The sequence below is a fragment of the Leopardus geoffroyi genome, chromosome C2, assembly GCF_018350155.1.
Source record: "Leopardus geoffroyi isolate Oge1 chromosome C2, O.geoffroyi_Oge1_pat1.0, whole genome shotgun sequence".
Lineage (NCBI taxonomy): Eukaryota > Metazoa > Chordata > Mammalia > Carnivora > Felidae > Leopardus > Leopardus geoffroyi.
Window position 1 is genome coordinate 63,327,500 of NC_059333.1, and position 8,901 is coordinate 63,336,400.

The 8,901-nt window shown below is 39.6% G+C and overlaps 1 long non-coding RNA gene across 1 annotated transcript; it reads left to right on the top strand.

Moving 5' to 3' along the window:
* The first annotated feature begins 467 nt into the window (after nucleotides 1-467).
* On the top strand, nucleotides 468-5,753 carry LOC123576107. Its single transcript, XR_006701165.1, has 2 exons — nucleotides 468-820; nucleotides 5,686-5,753. It is a non-coding gene; the product is annotated as an uncharacterized LOC123576107 (long non-coding RNA).
* The last annotated feature ends 3,148 nt before the right edge of the window (nucleotides 5,754-8,901 follow it).

The following is an 8,901-nucleotide window of genomic DNA, read 5'->3' on the forward strand; positions in this document are numbered from 1 at the left end:
CTGTAAACTCTTTCCAGCAAAAAGAATCTACAGCAAAGCCTATGTTGAGGGGTAAATGATACATAGCCAGGTATCCAGCACAGTGGGGAAGAGCCCAGCTTAGTAGGCATAGTTCAGGGCTCCACACCTACCTCCACCACTCTGCCTGTGTGTGAGTGCCCTTCAACAAGTCCCCCACCTTGCTAAGCCTCCGTTCCATCATGTATAAAATTGAGACAATGGTCCCTATCTCATGGGTTGCTGGATCTGACAAGTTGTAAGTAGTATATGCTAGTTGTTGCCATTATTAAGACAATAAATAGAAATAAATGCAAAGCCAAGTGAAGAAAGGAGGAATTTGCCCAGAAAAGACCTCTCTGAATCACAGCATATTTTCATAGGACATGTCACCCAAGTATAAGCAGCTATACATTTATATTGTGTTCCTAACATAAAAATGTTCATTTCATACTGAGTAATTAGCAGCAAGGTTATTGCAGTAACATTCCTCTAGAAGGATCCTTCTCTCCTGTATTTCTGAAAAATAAATAAATAAGTAAACTGTGTGTCTGATTAAAAACTCTTATCGCTTCACACAACAGACACCAGTTTGATTTCTCCTTTTAACTTCAGTGAGGTCACACTCCTGTGTTTGTGACATAGCAGCGGGTTGCCATGGAGATGATAGCTTTATCAGCAACTCTGCTTTGCAATGACTTCACAGCAAGGTTACCAAGAAGCAGATGGGCTGTGAAGGAGACAAACCCCCTTGTCTAAACACAAATAGCATTGATAATTAATTAGCTGAAGCAGCAGGGGAAATTATGAAAATGTGTGAAAGGTAAAAGGATTTCTATTTATTACAGATTTGATAGTTTTATTCCTCTTGCCAGAGGAAAATCACATCTCTCCCCCTTTGGGAATATTGCATGGTCTACTGAATAAATGTGGCACTAACTGGTTTGAGTATGCTGGGTTTCACTCTCTAGACCCCTAGATTTCTTGGTCAAAGTAACAAAATAAGTTATCTTTTATGATGGTCCAAAAAAGAGACTGTTAAACAAAACAACCTCAGATTATTAAGATAATTAAAGGATCACACTATCAACATACTTAGACTTCTAAAGGCCCTATTTGAACATACCAATCCTCTCTTTGAAAAGGCTTCTGCAGATAAAGGTGCTTGTATTAATTTTCTAGGGCTGTAATAGAATGACAGTCACACACAGACTGGGTGACCCCACAGAAAGCTCTGGGGGATACAAGTCTAGGACAAAGGTCTGGTTTCTTCTGGGGCCTCTCTCCTGGACTTGGAGACAGTTGCCTTCTTTTCCTTTGGGCACACATATTCCTGGTATCTCCTAGTGTCTTCACAAGGTCTTTTCTTTGGGGCACACACATTCCTGGTGTCTCCTTGTGTGTCATAACTTCCTTTAAAAAATTTTTTTTGTTTATTTATTTTTGAGAGAGAGAGAGGGACAGAGACAGAGCATGAGTGGGGGAGGGGTAGAGAGAGAGGGAGACGCACAATCTGAAGCAGGCTCCAGGCTCTCAGCTGTCAGCACAGAACCTGACCTGGGGCTCAAACTCAGGAACTACCACATCATGACCCGAGCCAAAGTCAGATGTTTAACTGAATGAGCCACCCAGGTGTCCCATAACTTCCTTTTCTTACAAGGAAAAGGAATCTGGGATCCTTTGCAGTCTGGGATCAGCACCCACCCTAACAGCCTCATTTTCATTTATTCACCTCTTTAAAGGCCCTGTCTCTAATTACAGTCATATCCCGAGGTACTGGGGATTAGGGCTTCAACATAGAATTTGAGAGGGACACAATTCAGCCCACACCAGTCCTACTTTATTTATCATTTGGATAATACAATTAGACAGCACTGTATACAAAGTCTTCCCTAACCAGATCTCCACCTCTTTTATAGCATTTACCTTCAGAAGTATCACTATAAGCAGTGTATAGGGGGAAGACACCAGATTATTAGAAGTTCTAAAAATACCCCATGCATCTTGATGCCCTACCTTTGCCACCTCTCCTCATCTTCCTTGCAAACTTTTGCTCAGCCTCTTTTCAGCGAACACCTCCTCTCTGACATATCTCCTGACTCCTGGCCCCCTCTGGTAGAGTTAATAATCCTTTCCTCCTCTGTCCTTTCCACATAGCTTACTGGGGTGCTTCACATTGGGCTAATCATATGCTGATGCAAGTGTGTTTCTCCTAGGACATGGTGAAAGCAAGAGAAAGTGGTGAAAGGCAGACACCCATATTTAACTCGGTACACAGTGCTTTGAAATGTTTTCTGTATGCTTGGAAATAAAGCACTCAAAAGTATAAGAAAAAAAAAGGAATAAAAGAAAGTTTATGATGAAAACAAAACAAAACAAAACCTCCCCAAACACAAACCTGTCCTTGCAAAAGGCATGGGTAGATAGATATACATATAGAAGCTTTTTCTCTCAAATGCAGGGAAACTATGTGTTTGGGCTGTTTCAAGAACATATTTTGATTGAGCTTTTAACTCATGATCCGTCATTGTGTAAGGGGCACCAGCCTCTATGATGCCTCCTCCACACAGGAGTTGGGGTTTGAGCCTCACCTCTTCCTCCCATGATAGGCACCTAAGAGAGCACCTGTCATAAGAAGAGCTGTCTTTGCCACCAGTGAGAGTCAGGAGTAGACTCTTTGTTCCACCATTCTATCCATAGCTCCTACTGTGCGCAGAGACAAGAACTAGGGGTCACCTCCTTTTTTGTTCATTCATACTTCCAGTGCTACAGAGCTGCGTTAGCTCCAGGACCTTTTGGGGTTCTGAAGGACAGCAGATGTCTGGAGTTGGTCCTGGTGCCCTGCCTCATCAACGGGATGAGAGGAACTCTGCTCTAACTTATGTGGCCTGCTATGTTAAAGTGGCATGTCATGTTTCAAAAAGCAGATGAGGGTCCCTCTTACAATGTCCTATATGTACAGATTAGAAAGAGACCATTTTGACAAAATCAGTCCCAAGTACAAATCTGTACTCTTCAATCCTTGATTACTTGATCCCTAGGCTTTGAACCTTGGTCACTTCAAAGAAAATTGGCTCCATGTGCGATACTCAACTCATTTTGAGTTTTTCTTCGTTGCCCTTTAGCACTCAGGCAAACACAGCTCAAAGATTTTTTCACTCACGTTTTTCTGCCCCAGCTTAAATATTTCATTTATAATATATGCAAATGGCTGCATATAGTTGACCTACAATAAATGTTAACTGAATAGTCGATTAAAATATTGTTTCTTCTATTATTCTTGCATTAATTGTGATCCTGCTTCTGAAGTTATAGCTAAATTACAGGCGTCATCCAATTGATGGGATTTGGGAAGGGGTATAAATACCCTCCAACGTCCCTGAAATTACACTATGTATCCTTAGCTTGGCCTTACATAGCAGCCGAGAATCTTCAACCACAGCATCATAGAGCTTTAGTTGTAAAAATGACTTTGCAGACATGCGTCCTTGCACAGGGACTCCGAACACCTAGGTCCTTGAGATAATTTTACTAATCAGCTCATATTCATCTAAGATGAGACTACATGGTTTAACATGTTTTAGTTAAAATATCATCCTCTTCACTTTAAACTGGAATACGAACTCAGTGTGTTAAAACGTCTTGCTATCAAAAACATCTGAAGCTATAATTGATAGCTGTATCTTCAGTTAAAAATAGGAGGACAAGTTAATTATTACATGATTAATACAATATTTTTTATATGAAAATATTCCCAAACGTAGGACCTTGATTAAAAAACACACACACACACAAAACAAAAACAAAACAACACAAAACACAGAACAAAAACATAACAACATGAACTTGGTAGTGAAAGGTTAAGAGTCCATATTCTAAAACTTCACAAAATAAAATAATGATGATGATGAATGTTTAGTAAATACTTGGTATGTTCAAGTCACTGAGTGAATATAATTTAATTACCCCTGCCTCAAAAAAGTTTTTTTTTTTAAAAAAAAAACCCAAAACTTGGAGAATAGCATTATTATTTTTCTCTACCCTACTAATTAAAAATACTTAATATTTGGCTCAAAGAGGTTATATGACTTTAGTAGATGCTATGGTAATATAAATTATTCTAATTTTTCAAGTAGTTGCCATACATCCCTGCTATTTCATGCTTTTTGCCACGTTGTTTTAGAATTGTGTTTTAAGGAGGTATGAATACATTATCCATCCCTTCCATTCATCTATAGAGTCCACTTGCTAGGTGAAATCTCTGATGAAAGCACTTTTTTCCTTTGTGAGTAAAGACAGCAGGACATAGCTCTCAATGTAGGACCCTGGCCCCCTTTCACCATCTCATATGAAACATCCCCTGTCATCTGCCTTCTCGGTAGAAGATACCTTGGGGGAGATGATGTATAATTACTTGTCTGGTGGGGTTTTAAATTATGTGAATAACTGTCTATCTGCAAGAAGAGGGTAGCCATCTATTCTTTCCTCAGTCAGTAGATGATAAGAACTTTGGGAAGTGAGAACTTTGAGATGGTTAAAATGAATGCCCTAGAGATCAAATGATTTATGTCCACTATCTGATTTTCTCTGAGAAAATGACTAATTTCCCAAGCCTGCAAACAAAGAAAATGAAATAAACAAGAAATGTTACAAATGAAGCTAAAAACACTCTAGAATCAAAAAGGATATGTTCAGTGTGAGCTGACTGTCCCATCTTTAACCCTTCCCTCTGTCGGTGAATGTTAGTAAAAGGAGGATAATAACCCAAGCCACATCTAGCCTATTAGCTGGGTAATTTGATTTTCATGTATTTGTAAGCTGGCAAGGCATGCTTGCCTGTCTGTGCGTGTGAGCACTGAGTTTGGCAATTAACCCTGTTCCCGTAAGGAATCAAACGTGTGTTTTTGCTGAGACCTCACTCAAAGCACCTCAGAGGGGGCACTATGTTGATTATCTGTACTGGACCTAATGTTCAAGTATGAAGGAGAGCAGGCAGGAAGATGTGGGCTTTCTTCTCACAAATGTCTTTACATATATTACTAATTGGATAGATTAGGAAAACTAAGTTGTTGGAGGGGTTATTGGAATGGTAATGTGTGAGATGCAAAGAAATACGAAAAAACAGAAACTTAGAAAAACATACTAGTTAGCATGTGGAACATTACAAAGATTCTTTTGGTCACAAAGAAAAGCATTTGCATCTTCTTTCAGGATGTGAACCCAAACCTGACGTCTCAAGGGAGATTTGGAGTGTCTCCCCAGAGTCCCCTCTCTCAGCTGTCATCTGGTTGATAACAATTGATCTCTGTTACAGGTTTATGCTGAAATGCATTATATTTTTGTGACTGAAATCCAAGGGGGCACTGAGGGTCCCTGGAAAAAGGGACATGCTGAGATTTGTCCCCATTCCTGCTAGTGTTCTTTCCTGAGTGATGCCTTTACTGTTCCCTGGTTCTTATTAGGAATGGGAAGATGGGCAGGAGACTCACAGTTAGCAAGAGTCTTTGCCTTCTGATTTCTCCACCTCAAACAAGTTCATAAAATTTCCCTATCCCACAACTTATGTCAGGATCATGGAATGTCAAAGTCTTTGAAGGGATGCATAGTAGACATGTGTAGTTTTTTTTCCTCATTGAAAATTGAGAAAGAAAGGACCAGATGTTGTTCCCTTCCTTGTTATTTCCACAGGAATGGAAGAATCCTCTTTTTGACTTCCTTGCTGGTTGTGATCATCAATAAAGCACCAGTATTAAAGAGATAACTATCCCTGTCCTTATTTTCCTACTCACTCCCACTCTTATCAAATCAAGATACAGATTAAATTGTGTTACATTATATATTTTAATATCTATCTGCTTCCTATCTACCTATTTGAGAGACATAGAGTGAGAAGGTGAGGAGCAGAGAGAGAGAGAGAGAGACAGAATCTGAAGCAGGTTGCAGGCTCTGAGCTGTCAGCACAGGGCCTGATGCAGGGCTTGAACCCATAAGCCGTGAGATCATGACCTGAGCTGAAGTTGGAAGCTTAACTGACTGAGCCAACCAGGTGCCCCAAAATCTGTCTCTTAAATAATACTCTATACATTGAGATTTGGTCACAACTAAGAATTTTGATGATATCTTACCCTCCATTTATCTATCCTTGCACTCAACACTTATTAGGCATCTATTTACGTGTCAAGTTCCATGCTAGGCTCTAGTTCCATGCTAGGCTCTGTCTCTTAAAGTCAGAGAGAAAGACTCAGAGATAAATAGATGAAATTCTTGCCCTCAACATATTTTACCAAAACAGAATATTATGTATAGAAGTGTATCATTCAAAATAGAAATTCATTTCTTTAGCCTGGTCACTCTTTTTTACCAGGCAAGTTGAACACTATCAGGCAAAGCATCTGGTATTCTATATCAGATTACTCCCTTCTCCCTCATCTCCTTTAGAATATATCTTCAATTCTACCTCTCTGTGAACTTTCTCCAACCTCCTATATTCCTTATTTCCATCTTCTTTTTCCTGAGTTAGCCCTTCATTGAGTTTTCACTATAAACCATAGAATTGCCATCCCTGAATTTCTGGAGTCAAATATTATATCCCTTACCCCTCCTTCTCACCACTCAGAGTGGTAATTTAAACCTAACTAGCACAATTTTGCTCCTCCCTTTCCACCTTTATTTCTCTAATTCTCTACAGTTCTTTAGTGTGCCTTGCAAATAAGAAATTTAAGATGGTATAAAAATAAAATTATAGGATAAAACATACCAACCACTGTCAAATTTCCTATAAGTTGGTGGTAAGTGTTTTACAAAGGATTGCTTCTTAAACGCATAAGAAAACACATGCCTTGGGGGTGGCTCAGGTGGTTAAGCATCCAACTGAGGCTCAGGTCATGATCTCACAATTCATAGATTCGAGCCCCTGCATCAGGCTCAGTGCTGACAGCGCAGAGCCTGCTTCGGATTCTGTGTCTCCCTCTCTCTCTAGCCCTCTCCCCCTCTCACACACTAGCTCTCAATAAATTAATAAACATTAAAAAGTAAAATAAAATAAAATAAAATAAAATAAAATAAAATAAAATAAAACATATGCCTTGAGGGATGCCTGGTGGCTCAGTCAGTTAAGCATCTGACTCCTGATTTCGGCTCAGTTCATGATCTCACTGAATGGGAATTGGTCCCACATCACAAGCAGGCTCCAAGCTGAGTGGAACCTGCTTGAGATTCTCCCTCTGCTTGTTCTCTCCCATTCTCTCTCTTTTTCTCTCTCTCTCAAAATAAATAAATAAACTTAAAAAATATATGCCTTGAGATCTTTGGCCAATATGACACTTCAGATATGTGGGTTTATTTCAAGTCTCAAGTCTTTAGAGCTTTTATCCACTTTCACCAACAGTTTTGGTTACTGGACGAATATGATTCTGAACCGTTCTCTGCCTCTGGCCACTGCAAGTCAGAATACTTGTCAGGCAAGAGAAAAGAGGCAGTGTCCCATTTCACTGTTATCTCCTCGTGGTGTGAATCTTTATACTCAGCCCTGTAGCTGTCCCTCTTGCTCCACTTCTGGTGGAGGCCAGGAGAGAGAGGAAGAAGATTATGTTATTCCTTAGTCACTCTTTAGGAAGGACAAAGTAAACAAGACAAGCAGGCTGGTTTAGATCCTTCCTGCTTTGAGTGTGCTCCACTGATAAAGCATCTCCATCATCTAAGGGTTTGCTAGAAATTCACAATGTCAAGTCCCACCCAGGATGCACTGAATTAAAACTTGCATTTTGACAAAATCCACAGTGATTCATAGACACACTAATGTTGAAATAAAACTGAGAAGCACTGGTCTACAAGGTGCTTCCTTTTATTGACAAAGGACAAGGAAGGAAGTGGTGTACAAACTGGGATAAAGAACTTTTCCTTGGAGACAAATAGTGAGAAAAGTGTAGAAAACAAAGAGCGAAATCATGTGTGTGCATGTGTGTGCGTGAGAGTGCGTGTGAGTGTGTATGTGTGTGCACGAAAGAGCGAGGAGATGGGATGAAAAGAGACAAAAACACTCCTGCCTAAATTTTCTTTTCAGTCCACTCTGGACCTCAGCTGCTAGGAGTGAGTCTCAGTTGACTAATGGGCATATCTCAGGTCTGTATTCTACCTGAGATGTTCACAGAACATCATAAGTAGCAAGAAAATAATCCTTCACTTTTTTTCCTTAACCCAAACATTAGATTTGATGGAGTGTTCCTGACATTGTCCTCACTGGCCAAGGGTTAGGGAGCTCAGAAAAAGAAGTTCTCCCTATAATTATTTGAAGCAGGAATCCAGCAGTGCTATTTTCCCAGAAGTGGCACAGGTTTCTCTTGATCATTTGGGCATTCTTTGTATAGCATCATCAAACACAGAACTGTTGATTTTCAGGGTTAGAAGGAACGCTAAAGGAGAGTCCATTTTCTTATCTGACACTGACATCCCTGCCACAATATAGCTAATCATTGTCCAGCTTATGCCTGGATGAAATAAATGAAAGAAAACTCAAAATCCAAGCTTATATGCCATTGAGCATTCAGGAACATTGCAGCTCCCTTGCTCATTATTTGAAAATGTAAAATTCCACTGATGGCATATAACACCCTCTTCTCAGACTGGCATGCTTGTCTTAGAAACAGTTAAGCTCCAGAGTAGTAATTCAGGGAGGGGGGAAAGTCCTTCGTAAACAAAATCTGTTTGCCTAAGTATAAGAATATATAGTACTCATAAAATTGGGAATTAGAGCCCTGCCTGAGAGAGACACATTTCTCACACTAAGAGCAATAATATAGCAAAATAATAATACCCTCCAAGATTTATCATTCCAGAGAAAATATTTGCTATTATTATTATTATTATTATTATTATTATTAAGTTACTGCTAATAACAATGATAGG